At 51.8% G+C, this 14870-nt stretch overlaps 1 pseudogene; it reads right to left on the bottom strand.

The window, feature by feature from the left end:
• Nucleotides 1-4043: 4043 nt before the first annotated feature.
• Nucleotides 4044-4842, bottom strand: LOC123088686 (zinc finger protein 36-like; annotated as a pseudogene).
• Between the last annotated feature and the right edge of the window lie 10028 nt (nucleotides 4843-14870).

The raw sequence follows: 14870 nt of genomic DNA, 5'->3' as shown, positions 1-14870 counted from the left end.
TGACATGCACACAACCCAATCCAATCCTGTCATATAACAAGGAACAAACAATAATTTATATTTTGTGAATAATTTATATTTTGTTAATAATTTATATTTTGTTAATTTCTGAAGGCATCTGTACAACATATTAGAACTTCAGAGGTATTTTTCATACAAATTGTGTCCATGCTATATGTTTGAATAAATTGAGAGAGAGAGAGAGTATTATGTACTAAATTCGTGTGGAGAGCAGAGCAGTTGCTCGTCTAGGATGGGCTGCCCCGGAGCAAAGCTCGCTCTCCCGCTGTTTGGATGACTTAACTTGGACGGCACCCAGTGCTCGACATGGACGGCGCCTAGCGCTCGACTTGGACGGAGGAGTTGCTGCGCTTGGGAGGCTCCTCGCGTGTATGGTTCATCTTGTTAGGCTGCCAAAATAGACACAAAAAATCACATCAGAGCAAATCATCATAAACCTTTTTACAAAACTGCTTGCCAAATCCTGGTTTAGTGAATTTACTATATCATCTACTGCCGAACTGTTTATTTAACACAAATAGAACTTTTTTATAACACACACTGATATAGCATACAACATATCATAACATCACTTCTCCTAACTGCACTATGATCTATCCATTCAAGAGAGTTTGAACTTGCTAGCATCATCTCCTAACTGCAGCCATCCCATTAACTTTTACAGAACAATTCTTAATATGGAGCAAATAACAACAGGAAGGAGGCCTCCACCATGCACATACAACATCAACATGACAGTTCACTGCCCTTGTGAGCCTCCAAAGCAAATGTGTTACATCTAGGTGATATCTCTGTACTTATAAAGTTTTTGAAGCTGAACTATAGCAAATGTTTATAGTCCACATAAAATTTTAAATACGTGTACTGCTCCACAGCAAATGTTTTATAGTCAACATGTGCATAAAAGTTAGCTATTATTTAACAACAAAGAAACATCACAAAAGATTATTTCAGTTCTTCTAGGCGTATCAACAAACAGCTTGTGAGCAACAGGAATAGAATAAGTTCTCCCATGCAAACTGAAGAAGTTCTCCAAGCATAAGAATAAACAACTAGACTCCCGTCCTGGACCCTTAAAGATGAAATACGCAGATGCATGCTTTTACTGGAATGAAGTTATCCACATTTTTGCATACTTGGCACACCGGAGAACCTGCATTGCTCGATTGTTCGAGAGAGGACTGAGGGCAGCACATTCCTGTGGGTCTTTTTTGGAGTAGTCACTCTAAAGAACAAGTAAACAAATGCACAGTAAAATGGCAGCATTACACATACTCAAGAACTAACAGATTATTGGAAAATGCTACCAAAATTCTATTTCATGCAAATTTTGTGTCTACTTCTTTGGATATCCGCAAGAACCATGTCATACACCAACCAAAGATATTCGAAACGAGACCAATCAAATCACACAGACAACCCGCAATCATCAACTAAAGTTGTGTTATTCAGTTACTCTGACCAAGTTTGGTTTTCTTCAGAAAATGGATGAAAATTAGCATCGACTTTGCCATATATATTTTTAGCATGTATGGGGACAGAAAGGTGATGAGAAGATGGAGCTTCTCACGGTGGAGAAAAACTACCATCGGGGGTGGTAGGAAGACGTACTTGGGGAGGCTGTTGATGGTGCAACGTGGTCCCCAGCGAGTCGTCCCAGGCGGCTCTCACCGTCTCAAACTGGAAAAAGACCGAAGGCGATGGAGTAGGACGGACGCCGGCTACCGGATCGTTGAAGGTCTGATTCAAGAGCAACAACAGTTCAATTCAAAATAAATAGGCAGTTTATGAATTTTGTGCTAAGCAAGCATACACATCAGCACATGGAATGCCTTGGTGAAATGCACTCACCCAGTCCCCAAAATCAAAAAAGAAAACTACAGAGGCGGAAGAAAACAAGAGAAGATTTTGAGTTCTAACCATTGCTTTTGTTGAACGCCCCCTTGTTGAACGGCATTGATTGGAAGTGGTGAACGGACTAGGGTAGCGGCTGTGAACGACCTGGGGCGGCATCGCAGTGCGAGGGGGGCTCGGGAAACACATCAAGGTGGAAGGTCGGCTAGAGCAGCGTGGCGCGGTGGGACGCCGGCTGGAGTATCGCGACAGCGAGGTAGGGCCAAACAGCGTAGCCGAGGAAGGTAGGCGGTGCAGTGGAGGTGGCCTGGTAGTGCGGCGGCCTTGGCCTGGTGGCACAACGGAGGCGGCCGGGCGACGCAGCGGCCGGGGCCTGGGGTCGCAGCTGAGGTAGCAATGCGGCGCGGCGGCGGGGGCCTGGGGCACAGCGACCGGGGCCTGGGGGCGCGGCGGAGGTGGCCTAGAGACGCGGCGGCACGGGGTGCAGCGAGGGATTGGGGATCAAGGAGGTCGGGGACGACTGCGGTCGGGCCGGGGTGTTTTTTTTGGGGCTGCTTCTGGGGTTCCGGAACATGGATCGGACCTATATAGAGCGCCAGGGTAATAGAATATTATTCTATTACCAGTAAGAGAATAATATTTTGTTACCATCGGTCCCTATAAGGTTACGACGCGCAGACCACAAAACTCCCTGGCCCGTCCCCAACCTAACCCGCCTCCTAGCCACGCGCTGCCGCTGGCCGTCCGCCCGCCCCACCCTACCCACGCGCTGTCGCCGCCGTCCGACCGCCCCACCCTACACACGCACCTCCGTCGCGAACCCCGCTGCCTCCTCAATCGCACGCCGATGCCCTCTCCCTCCGCTCCGGCTGCCGCCTTCTCCCTGTGCTCCGGCCTGTAGCAACGGCCTTCTCTCTCCTAGCTCTCCGGCCTTCTCTCTCCAAACGCTCTGGCCTTCTCTCTCCCAGCGCTTCGGCCTTCTCTCTTCCAGCGCTCCGGCCCTCTCTCTCCCAGCGCTCCGACCCTCTCCCTTCCCGCGCTCCGGCCTCCTCCCTCTCCCGAGCTCCGGCCTCCTCTCTTCCCGCGCTCAGTCCAAGGGTGGTGAAGATGCAGTCTTGGGTGTGTAGATGATGCAGTGTGTGTCAAGTTGTGTGTGCGTGCATGCTAATTGGTGGTTGTTGTGTGTGTGTGCAGGGTACGTCCAACGATAATGAATAGGCGGCAAGTGTACTGGTGAGCAGCAGGACGGAGGCATGAGGCAGTTGAGTAGGTATGTGCGGTGAGCAGCTACTGAACTGATTCTGACACTGGAATATTAGTCCCACACAGCCTCTCATGACCTTGTCATTGTCTCTGAACCTGGTGGTCTTCGTGGCCTTGCTTGAACTTTCATGGCTCAGGCCGTTCATTACCTCCACCCCGAGGTCGTTCGACGATGCAGTGCTCAAGCTGTTGACCCTTACCACCACAAGTTGTTCACCTCTGCCACACGAGGCAGTGCTACGACCCAGCAATCAGGCGGTTCACCTCTGCCACCACAAACCGTTCATCTCAGCCATAGGAGGTCGATGCAGCACTAAGGATGTTGTGTTCTTTTTCAGTACATGTTTTGTGTGCTTATCAGTTAACCAACTTAACAATTATATGTCCAATTTCCCCTTGGTTTACATGTTCTTCCTATAGCACAACAGGTGTTGTGTGTCATGCCTTAATAAGCATTTGATAAAACCTTGTATGGATCGAAACTAGCATATGTTATGTTCTATTCTTGTAAATGAAGCTCCTTCTGTTTTGTTTGAAGTTACTTGGCATAAAAAATTGTACATGTTCTACCATAAAAAACATATATAAAATATCTTGATGCATGAAATCTGAAAATACACTCGGTTTAGTTCCTATATTTTATTTCAGTTCAATTTAAAATTCTCGTTCAGTTCAATTCTGCTTTTGTTACACACTTTTATGTCATTATATTTACTCTGCCATAATGGACATGGAGAGATCAGAGAAGGGCGCTGGAGCATGGAAATGGAATTAAGCCCATACTTTTAATTTCTTTGTGTCCTTATAAATACAACAAATCAACAAATCATGGTGATACCTAATCGAATTCAACAAATGAACAAATCAATCAAGGGGCGGTTGACCATTGGTCATCTCTCCTTGTTTTACAGCAAAAGCCTCAGCTTCTTGGTGGGCAGAGGGCTCTGCACCTCCTCCTCGGCCCACCTTTTCATCCCTGCATTCTCCGGCATCGGTAGCAGGTTCAGGTCGAAGTTCCTCAGCACAGCGCAGGAAGCCGACATGGAGACGGACATTGTCATGGACACGGAGGTGCCATCCCAGTAGTGGCTGCACTTGTGCCCTCCGAGCGCCTGCCCGGTCATGAAGCCCCGCCCGCAGACGGTGCACTGATGTAGGCCGCCGCTGCTCCCGCCCGAGGACGCCGCCATGCTCATCTCCGACCCACCGCCTGCGGACGCCTGTGTGGTGATGTAGCGCTCTCTGGTGGGCGGCGGCTTGCGGTGGCTGGACTTATGCCCATCGAGCGCCTAGTACGACGCGAACGCCTTCCCGCAGACTGCGCAGCTGAACCGCGTCTCCTGAGCCGGCGCGTGGGACGGGTTCCACGCGCTCGCGTGCTGCTCCTTGCTGGTGGCGGCGAGCACGGCAAGGAAGATGGCGAGGTAGTCATCCTTGTTGAGCGCCAGCGTGGCGGTAGGAACCAGGAAGAGGGAGGGAGAGGTCGGTCTGGTCCGCCACCATCCCACGGAACGTCACCTGCTCGCGCCACGGCGGCACGCGCTCCGCCGCCCGCGAGGCCGCCGTGCCGGACATGGAGTCGGCGCCCGCGAAGGCCCTCAGGGCGAGCAGCTCGAGCTCCTCGACGGCGACGGTGGCTATGGCGACTATGCTGCGGGGATGAAAATGCCATGAGTCTGGTAACACAAGTCCAAACTGAGCCATGAGTCCGGTAACACAGGTCCAAACTGAGCCATGAGTCCGGTAACACAGGTCCAAACTGAGCCATGAGTCCGGTAACACAGGTCCAAACTGAGAGCATCAGTTCATAAAGAAGATGATCAGTTCGACAAAAATGAGAGCATCAGTCCAACCCCTCGAATTCGCCAGTTCAACAATAGTAACAGAATAATATTATGTTACGCTAAACAGAATAGCCCAGATGTATACACACACACACTTATAAGGACATGCTTGCATAACCAAATTAAACATCCACTTACATAGGTGGCTACTACAACCATGGCATTTGCACACACCAAAGTGAACTATTACATGCATAATTACATAGTTAGCTACTACACACGTGACATTTCCACACACCAATAAAGTAAACTATATATTACATGCATGATTAACTAGCATAAACGATCATCTGATCATCATCTACTTCTTGTGACGCTTGCTCTGCTTGTGGCTTGATCTGGGCTCGTCGATTTTGGTAACCAGGCACTTCCTCATGTCAACGATCCGCCTGTGCATCTCGAAGCATGTGTACATGCTCTTGGCCGCGAACCTGAGGTGAGGTTCATGTTGGGGAATGTAGTAATTTCAAAAAAAATCCTACGCACACACAGGATCATGGTGATACAATTCTAGCATGAATAATAAACATTTATCATGATATAAGGAAATAAATAATAACTTTATTATTGCCTCTAGGGCATATTTCCTTCAGTTCATCCAGTTGCCGCATCCAGTCCCTGTGCCAGGATAGGGGACTTGTTCTCTGGGCATCCTGCTTCATCTTTTTGTAGTAGGGGTCGATGATGGCCGAGGCGAGTTTGACCAGGGAATCCTTCTTCATGCGAAGAATCTTATTCTAATAACACCCACCTTATTCTGCTAACACCCCACGTACCATTGTAGCTACAAACTGACCACCAAACTGCGCATGCCAGAAAAAACACCCACCTTATCTTTTCGGGCATCAACTCCCCTCTCTCCCCGTACCTCTCTGTCCACTCCCCACGACCACCACCTCCCACCCCGCCCCCGCACAACCTCCACCTCCCACCTGACACCACACGACCTCCTTCCCCATGCCTTCCCGCCTCCTCCTCCTCCCGGCCGGCGCCGCCCCACCTCCTCCTCCTCCCGGCCAGTGCCGCCCCGCCTCCTCCTCCTCCTGGCTGGCGCCACCCCGCCTCCTCCTCCTCCCGCCCGACGCCTCCCTGCCTCCTCCTCCTCCCGTCCGGAGCCGCCCCGCCTCCTTCTCCTCCTGTCCGGAGCCGCCCCGCCTCCTACTCCTCCCGTCCGGCGCCGACCTGCAGCGTCGCCCAGCGATGGCCCCGGCCCCACCCCGCTACAGCCATGGCCACTACACCGCATGCGCTCGCCGGTGTCAATGGCCCCTGCCCCTCCGCACGACGCCGCCCGACCCCGTCCACGGCCTCGGCCGCATCTTCCCGGCATCGGATCCATGCCTCACCGGATCAAACACTTCACAACGCCAGGCATTGACCTCGGCACCAAGCAGATTGAGGGCAGAAAAGCAGCGCGGGGGTTCCCCCATTCCTCCTCTCCGGCAGGCCATCCTCTCTGGCGACGACACCAATAGGGAGAGTCTCCTCTCTCTTGGGAAGTTCAGCTTCAGGTGATGTGCAGGTCAGTCTGGCGATCATGCAGTATGGCTTGCTGTTCGACTGCTTCCACATGGTCAAGGTGCCATGTCGCCTTGCTGGTGGAGGTGCATCACGGGGCTTGCAGTTCGCTACAGCTTGTTGTGCAGCTGTTCACGGAGAATGAAGAAGTGCCATGTCATGATCTGAACAGCGTATGAGGGCGCGCGGCAGGGCCTAGCCCGGATAAGCACCCACGTCAGCCACGCAAGGAGAATGAGCTCAAATCCAACTGAGTCATGCATGTAGTTTGCCGGAGGGCTGCTGTGTTCGGCAGTGTCGCCATGCAGCCCACGTTGAGGCGTGCAGCCCGTGCGCCGGGGCCGTGCAGTTCGCTATTGTTACCTTTCGTGTTGGCCGTCGTCGCATACACCGGCATGCTTGCCTCCCTCCCCCGTTGCTCTCTTCCTTTCAATTAGAAAACTCCTCACCTGTGCGCATGATGTAGTCTGTAGGTGCACACCATGCGGTCCATGGCGTGTGTCAATCCAGTGCGGTGCTCTTTTTCATGCGTGCACTCCGGCGGTGCTACGCATGTAATGCTAGGGTGAGGTCCGTTAGGCATCAGTGTTGTGAAGTTATCACTGTTCGTGTTTTTGTTTTGCAGAAATAAGACAATTCTTTTTTGCATATGCAAGCAAGATCTTAAGGCACCTTGAGTTATGTGTGCTATAGGGTGGCCTGAACGCTTGATGCCGCTCCCTCCCGACTTCACCACCTAAACAGCTTCTCCATCCGATGGTCGCGCCGGTCACCGGAGGCGGCGCCGAAGCCGCCATTTCCTCTGCTCCCTCCGCCTCACCAGCGATGATGTAGTCCACTTTAGTCTCACATAAAGAATGCATTTTGTTATATTGTTTGTAAATCTTCCTTTTCAAAGCAGCTTGTTTGTAAAATCTTTCCTTTTAAAGCAACCTGCTTAGCCCATCAACGGCTTGTTCGTTTTGTTGTTGTGAAAAAAGTCAAGTGCAATGTGGTTCAGTTAACTCTTTCTTGCAGGGGAAGATGAAAACAAAGGGCACTTCACGTGTTTGTTGAAGCCTAAAAAAGGCTCGGGATGCACTGCAGTTTGGTGCGCGTGCGCGTGCAGTGCGCAAGTGCACAGGAAGCCGCCCCATATAGAGACCGATGTAAAAAGATTTTTTATCAAATGTCATTTTTTGTTCAAATGCAGTTCTGTTGGCTGCTAGTGCTGATTTTGTGTGTATGTATGTGTGTGGCTGTAAAACAACGAATGGATGTATGTGTGTATGACCAGCATCGGCGGCCATGAAACAAAATGCACAAAACAAAATGTAAATTCAAATGCAGTCCACTTGCCCCATTCATGCAACTCACTAACATTGATCATGTAGTTTCGATGAATTTATAAAAAAGAAAGTTAAAAATGACAAAAAAGAAGTCAAACTTCAGTTGACCAGATCAACACTTGTAGTCCGTTTGGTCCTCGAAGGTGGTTCATTTTTTAGAGCGTTGTTGTTCACTTGCACCTATCACGAAAGTGTGAAAATTAGCGAAACAACAAGACAGTAATGCGGCTCACTTTGATATATGATGTGGTTTACTTGCCCTAGTCTTTGCAGTCCACTCTCGTTCATAAAAAAAGCTAAAAAAACAACAAAAACTCGTTCGACAAAAGAAATTATGCATCTCACTTGCCCATCCAATGCAGTGCGGTTTTCATTCTGAAGCAGTGCGGTCGGATGTATGATGTTGTTCATCTCGTAAGTGCAAAAAAATTATTACGAAAGCGACAAAAAGTAATGCAATTCACTTCTTGATAGTGTTGTGGTTCATTTACACCCGATGTGAAGTGCACTCTACTTTCTCGTCCTTGAAAAAATTACGTTTGAATAAAATAAACCATGCAGTTCTCTAACACGTCTGATGCAGTGCGGTTTTTTGTCCGATGCAGTGCGGTTTTCAGTAGGATGAAGTACCCACGTCGATTTGGGTGTCGCAAAAAACAGAGTGTTCGTATTTCGGTAAATTTAAAACTGCTCTCAAGCCGTAAAGGATTAGAGAGAGTGTTCTAAATGAAAAAGTTGCGTCTCATCGATATCTTTCCAACGGCATATCATTTGAATCATTTCGACAACCGGTTTGTAAAAAAATTCGCAAAAAACGGCCGCTGCCACTCGTCGTCCGCCGCACGATTTTCAAAATTAACTTAAAACTATAAGGAATCTCAAAACCATTTATACATATGAAAGTTTCTCATTGTCCATAGCTTTCGAACGACATATTACACGCCTCGTTTCGACAAACAATTCAAAAACTAGAGCAAAAACAGTACCAAAAATTGCAAAAAATTCAAAAAACAGAATTCCGCGATTTAGTAAATTCGAAACTGCTCTTGAACCGTAATGAATTAGAGAAAATAATATATATGAAAAAGATGCGCCTCGATGATATCTTTCAAATGGTGCATCATTTGCCTTATTCCGATGAGCGGTTTAGAAAAAATCACGAAAATACACTCATTGCCACTCGTCATCCTCCGTACCATTGTTGAAACTGCTCTTAAACCGAGAGAAATCTAGAAAAGTGTTCAACATGGCGAAGTTGTGCCTAATCAATAGCTTTTCAACGATATATTATATGCCTCGTTCCGATAAACGGTTAAAAAATTAGAGCGAAAACAATACCGAAAAAACACTGCGTGCACTCGTGTGAGTATTGCAGCACACTTGATTCAAACAATGACGTGCACTTGCATTGAGCGTGCAGTGCGGAAGTGTTATCAGAATAACTATTCTGATAATATTATCAGAATAGACCGGGTATATATATATATATAACACTATTCTGATCACGGGATCAGAATAATATTCTAATCACAACCTGACCTGCCCCACTAGTAGTACGTTGAACTTCCCTGTGAACTAGGTTGAACTTCCGCCAACATTGCCCAAATGGGGCTTGCGATATACCGTTGGAAAGCTATGGACACCAATATCATGACGCAACTTAAATTTTTGAAAATATAAGCGGTTTAAGAGCAGTTTTGAAAACCGTTTTTTTTCGCACAAAAAACGTTAATCATATTTTTGATCGCATTTCTAAACCGTTTATCAGAATGAGGCATATAATATGGCGTTCGAAAGCTGCTGCGAAACCGCTCCTTCCACATGTTGAAAGTTTTCTCTAATTCCCTATGGTTAAAGAGTAATTTGAAAAAACGTGAAATTTCGTAAATCGAACAGTTGAGTTCGTTTTTTCGATGTCATTTCTAAACGGCTAATCCAATGGAGGAATATGATACGGCATTGGAAAGCTTATGAAACTGCGCTACTTTTTCATCTTCAAAGTTTTTTTGTAATTTTGAATGGTTTAAGAGTAATTTAGAAAATGGTCCAAGTCCTACCGAGTTCGTATTTTCAAGCTAATTTTTTAACCGCGCGTCCGAATGCAGCAAATGATATGGCGTTGGAAAGCTTGAACTAATGCGAAACATTTTGGTATATATTGTTTCTCCCAATTCTTTACGGTTTTAAGTCAGTTTCGAAAATGGAAAAAAAAGTATTTTCACCGTAATTTCTACAAACTTTATCGGAATGGGGCAAATAATATGTCTGTGTTCTGGGAACAGGTGTCCCCAGACTTGCCTGCCTGCGGCCTGCGGCGTGGCTCAAAGAGGGGCCCAGCACGGCCCATCTTCACCAACACAAACCCAAGACCCTCGTGCGGGGCCAAGCCTCGCGGGGCGGACGATGCAAAGATTCCTCAGGCACGGCCTCGTCAAGCTGGCTCACGAGGAGGCGGGGTACCTCACAAGGTGCCCATGATGCAAGCCATGACAACTCAGGGCGCCAGGCGGGTGCCAGCCCGCGCAGCGTCCTCCTTTCCTCTTTGGTGCAAAGGGGGCAAGCGTAGCCGTGGAGTACCGAGGCATCAGGAAAAGGTTGCCATTTCGGTGCAACGAGACCAAGACTAGGAGGACTACGAGACGGAGGTCACCGTGGAGCCCAAGACGGCGTCATCACCAGAGCTTTGCGCAGGCGAAGACTACCTTTGTCAGGATAGCTAATACTTGCTGTCCCCCTTCAAATTAGCCCGCCATTGTTGGTTCCCTTCCCGCTCAATATTTGGGAAGAGGACTAGGGCCTCTATAAATAGGACCAGCCACCCACACAGCAAAAGAGGTCAGAGGGGGAGAGAGAGAGAGAGAGAAAGGTGGCTGAACTCCTCCCAGCAGTTCATCGCCTCAGCCAAGAACAGACCCTCACGAGGCTGTTCTTCCTTGTATTGTTCATCATCACCAGCCCAAGAGGCAATCCACACACCACACACTGGAGTAGGGTATTACACCACAACGGTGGCCCGAACCAGTATAAACCTTGTGTCTCTTGTGTTGTTCTTTCCTTAGTTTAGATCTTAGCATGGCGGAGGGGTGCAGGTAGGTAGGAGGCGAAATCTCCACGCGCACCCCAGTGTTCGAACCTCAAGGGTCTGCCGGAACCCAAAATCCGACATTTGGCGCGCCAGGTAGGGGTGCGCCGGAATTCGTCTTCCACTGCCCCGTTCTCCTTCGACCGTCACGCCCATGTCCGACGCTCGTCGGGCCCACGCCGAGTGCCGGGCCGCACTCGCTTCCCGCGTCACCCAGACGGCTCCTATCGGCGGGCATCCACGCCGTTCCCCGTCACCTGCCGTCAACGCCGCCACCAGCCCGGCGGGGGACGAGCAGCAAGCATCGCTTCAGCATCCATCCGTGCGCCAAGACGGCCGCGCCGCAACTCCCTCGCTCGTCCCAGCTGGTTCTTCGTCCCGCGCGCTCCGCGCGCCCATGGGGCCCCGCAACTTCTCCCCCGCCTATCGCGCTGCACCGACACCCCCAGTCGTCGCGGCCCTCTTGGGCGGCTCGCAGGCGCCGCCTACAAGTTACCACGTCAAGCCGTTCATCCGCCGGGTCAGCGCCGCTTCCACGCGGCAGGGGGCTCCTCTGGATCGGGCGGCGCCCGAGACCGGCCTGAGCTTCAGCTCGGAGGACCACCCCTCCAACTCGGCCTGCTCAGGCGCGCTCCCCATGCTGTGCACCCCCACCATCTGCCAGGTGGCCGTCACCAGAACTCTCATCGATGGCGGGGCAGGCCTCAGCGTGCTCTCAGTCGAGGCCTTCAACCTCCTCTACATACCCCTGGAACGGCTGCAGCCCAACCGGCCCTTCTCAGGCGTTGGGGGCAGGTCATCCGGCTCCTTGGGACAGATCCGGCTCCCAGTGACCTTCGGCACCTATGACAACTTCCGCACGGAGCTGGTCGACTTCGACATCGCCCCCATCAGCCTCCCCTACAATGCCATCCTCGGCTACCCGGCGCTGGCCCAGTTCATGGCCGCGACTCACCCGGCGTACAACCTCATGAAGATGCCCGGGAGCAGCCGTGTCCTCACCGTGCACAAGGACACTGGGGACGCTCTGCGGGTGCTCAAGCTCATCTTCAAGACAGCAGCGTCAGCACAGCCCGCCGCCTTGGAGGCCCCCGAGCCCAAGGGGGCTGCGCCCGCCAAGAAGAAACAACTGTTCACCCAAGACAAGGCAGAAACCAAGCAGATACACGTCGATGAGGACGGATCCACCAACGCCACTTTCACCATAGGCGCCCACCTCAAACCCGAGCAGGAGGAGGCCCTGGTCGGGTTCCTGCGCGCAAACAAGAAGGTATTCGCTTGGGAGCCAGACCAGTTGGCAGGGATCCCCAGGAGTGTAATTGAGCATCACCTCAACGTATGCCCCAACGTGCGCCCTGTGAAGCAGAAGGCCAGGCGGCAGTCCATAGAAAAGCAGGCCTTCATCGTCCAAGAGACCCGCAAATTAGAGGCCGCTGGGGTCATTCGCGAGGTCCGATACCCAGATTGGTTGGCCAACCCTGTCGTTGTGCCAAAGAAGGGAGGGAAGGAACGCATGTGTGTCGACTTCACCAACCTCAACAAAGCGTGCCCGCAAGATCCGTTCCCGCTCCCCCGCATCGACCAGATCGTCGACTCCACTGCGGAATGCGACCTTCTATGCTTCCTGGATGCCTTCTCTGGGTATCACCAGATCAAGATGGCGGTTGAAGACGTCGAGAAGACAGCCTTCCTAACCTCGTGTGGGGTGTACTGCTACACCTGCATGCCATTCGGGTTGCGTAACGCAGGGGCGACCTTTCAGCAGCTGATGCATATCACCTTGGGCCCGTAGCTCGGGAAGAATGTTGAAGCTTACGTCGATGACATCGTGGTAAAATCTCGGGAGGCCAGGACCTTGATACAAGACCTGGAGGAAACCTTCGCGAGCCTCAACGCAGTGAACCTACGGCTCAACCCAGAGAAATGTGTGTTCGGAGTCCCCTCAGGCAAGCTCTTGGGTTTCCTCGTGTCTCACCGAGGCATCGAGGCTAACCCAGAGAAGGTCAAGGCAGTGGAAGACATGAGCCCGCCAAGACCCTCAGAGAAATGCAGAAGCTCATGGGGCGCGTGACCGTGCTAGGGCGCTTCATCTCCAAGTTGGGGGAGCGAGCGCTACCCTTCTTCCAGCTAATGAAGAAAAAGGGGCCCTTCGAGTGGACTGAAGAGGCCAACAAGGCATTCCAGGATCTCAAGAAATACCTGACCAGCCCACCAGTCATGGTGGCTCCGCGCCCTCAAGAGCCCCTGGTGCTTTACCTCGCCGCCACTCTCTACTCCGCCAGCGCAGCCCTGGTGGCAGTCAGAGAGGAGCATCGAATCAAAACCGCGGCAGCAGCCCGAGACAAGGCGGAGCTGGTACGAGGAAGGCCCACAGAAGCCACCACGGCAGCTGATGAGGACCAGCCGCCGCAGAGGGGCGCACCAGAGGCAGGAGAGGCCCCTCTCCCAGGTGGCCAGTCTCGGGAGGCCTCATTGTCTCGAGAGGCGCCATGGTCTCCAAAGGAAGCCGCCAGCACTGACGCACTCCACCTTGTTGAGCACCAAGTGTACTTCGTCAGCACAGTGTTGCGGGATGCAAGGGCGCGGTACCCTATGCCCCAGAAACTCCTCCTCGCGCTACTGGTGGCCTCGCGCAAGCTGCGGCACTATTTTCTAGGTCACCCCATCAAGGTCGTCTCGTCATACCCCCTGGAGAGGGTGCTCAGGAGCCCCAATTCAGCTGGGAGAGTCGCTGAGTGGAACAAAGAGCTGCAAGCGTTTCAGCTCGAATTCAGCATGACCAGAGTCATCAAGGGAGCAGCGTTAGCGGATTTTGTGGCAGAATAGATGGAGGCGCCAGGCCTCAAGGCTGACGAGGATCGGTCCCTGTCCCCGGGAAGTGAGGCGCCAGAAGGCTGGGTCATGTACTTCGATGGGGCGTTCTCCAGACACGGCGCAGGGGCTGGGGCGGTCTTATATCGCCCACCCAGGACAAACTCTATTACGCCGTGCAGCTTTGTTTCCAGCAAGGCGAAAAGGTCTCCAACAACATAGCGGAGTATGAAGGTTTAATAGCGGGCTTGAAGGCCGCAGCTGCCCTGGGGGGGGATGCCTCACCATCAAGGCCGATTCGCAGCTCCTTGTCAATTTCTCCAACAAGGTGTACGAGCCGAAGGATGGGCACATGGAGGCCTACCTTGCAGAGGTCCGCAGGATGGAGAAGCGGTTCTGGGGGTTGGAGTTGCAGCATGTGCCCCGTGGCACCAATCAAGAGGCCGATGACATCGCCAAATGCGCGTCCAGGCGGTTACCTCAGGAGCCTGGCATTTTCGAGGAACGGCTCTTCAAGCCCTCAGCCTTGCCGTCACTATCAAACACGGCTTAGCCCCGGGAGGAGCTCCCCCAGCCACCTGCCTCCGGAGCTCTGGCCTGTGGCCCGGCCTCAAGAGCACGCCTGCTCCTGACGATGGAACCTCAGGAGGGATGTTGGATCACGGAGCTCCGGAGCTACTTGACGCAAGGGACCTTGCCAGAGAAGGAGGAGGAAGCAGAGCGAGTGGCACGCCAGGCCACGGCATACTGCATCAGAGAAGGAGAGCTCTACCGGAAGCGACCAAACGATGTATCCCTGCGCTGCATCTCCAGGGAGCAAGGGAAGGAACTACTAGAAGATATACATGGCGGGGACTGCGGACATCATTCATCGTCACGGACCCTCGTCGGCAAGGTGTTCCGCAGTGGGTTTTATTGGCCCACCGTGCTCAATGAAGCCGTTGAACTAGTGAAAGCTTGTGAGGCCTGCCAGTTCCACACCAAGCAGATCCATCAGCCGACAGGGGGCTTGCAGACTATCCCCCTTTCGTGGCCATTCACAGTCTGGGGGCTCGACATCTTGGGTCCGTTTCCTCGGGCGCCAGGGGGCTACCGCTACCTTTACGTTGTTGTAGACAAGTTCACCAAGTGGGCTGAAGTGGAGGCTGT

The sequence above is a fragment of the Triticum aestivum genome, chromosome 4A (assembly GCF_018294505.1).
Source record: "Triticum aestivum cultivar Chinese Spring chromosome 4A, IWGSC CS RefSeq v2.1, whole genome shotgun sequence".
Lineage (NCBI taxonomy): Eukaryota > Viridiplantae > Streptophyta > Magnoliopsida > Poales > Poaceae > Triticum > Triticum aestivum.
This window is presented reverse-complemented; position numbering and strand designations above follow the sequence as displayed.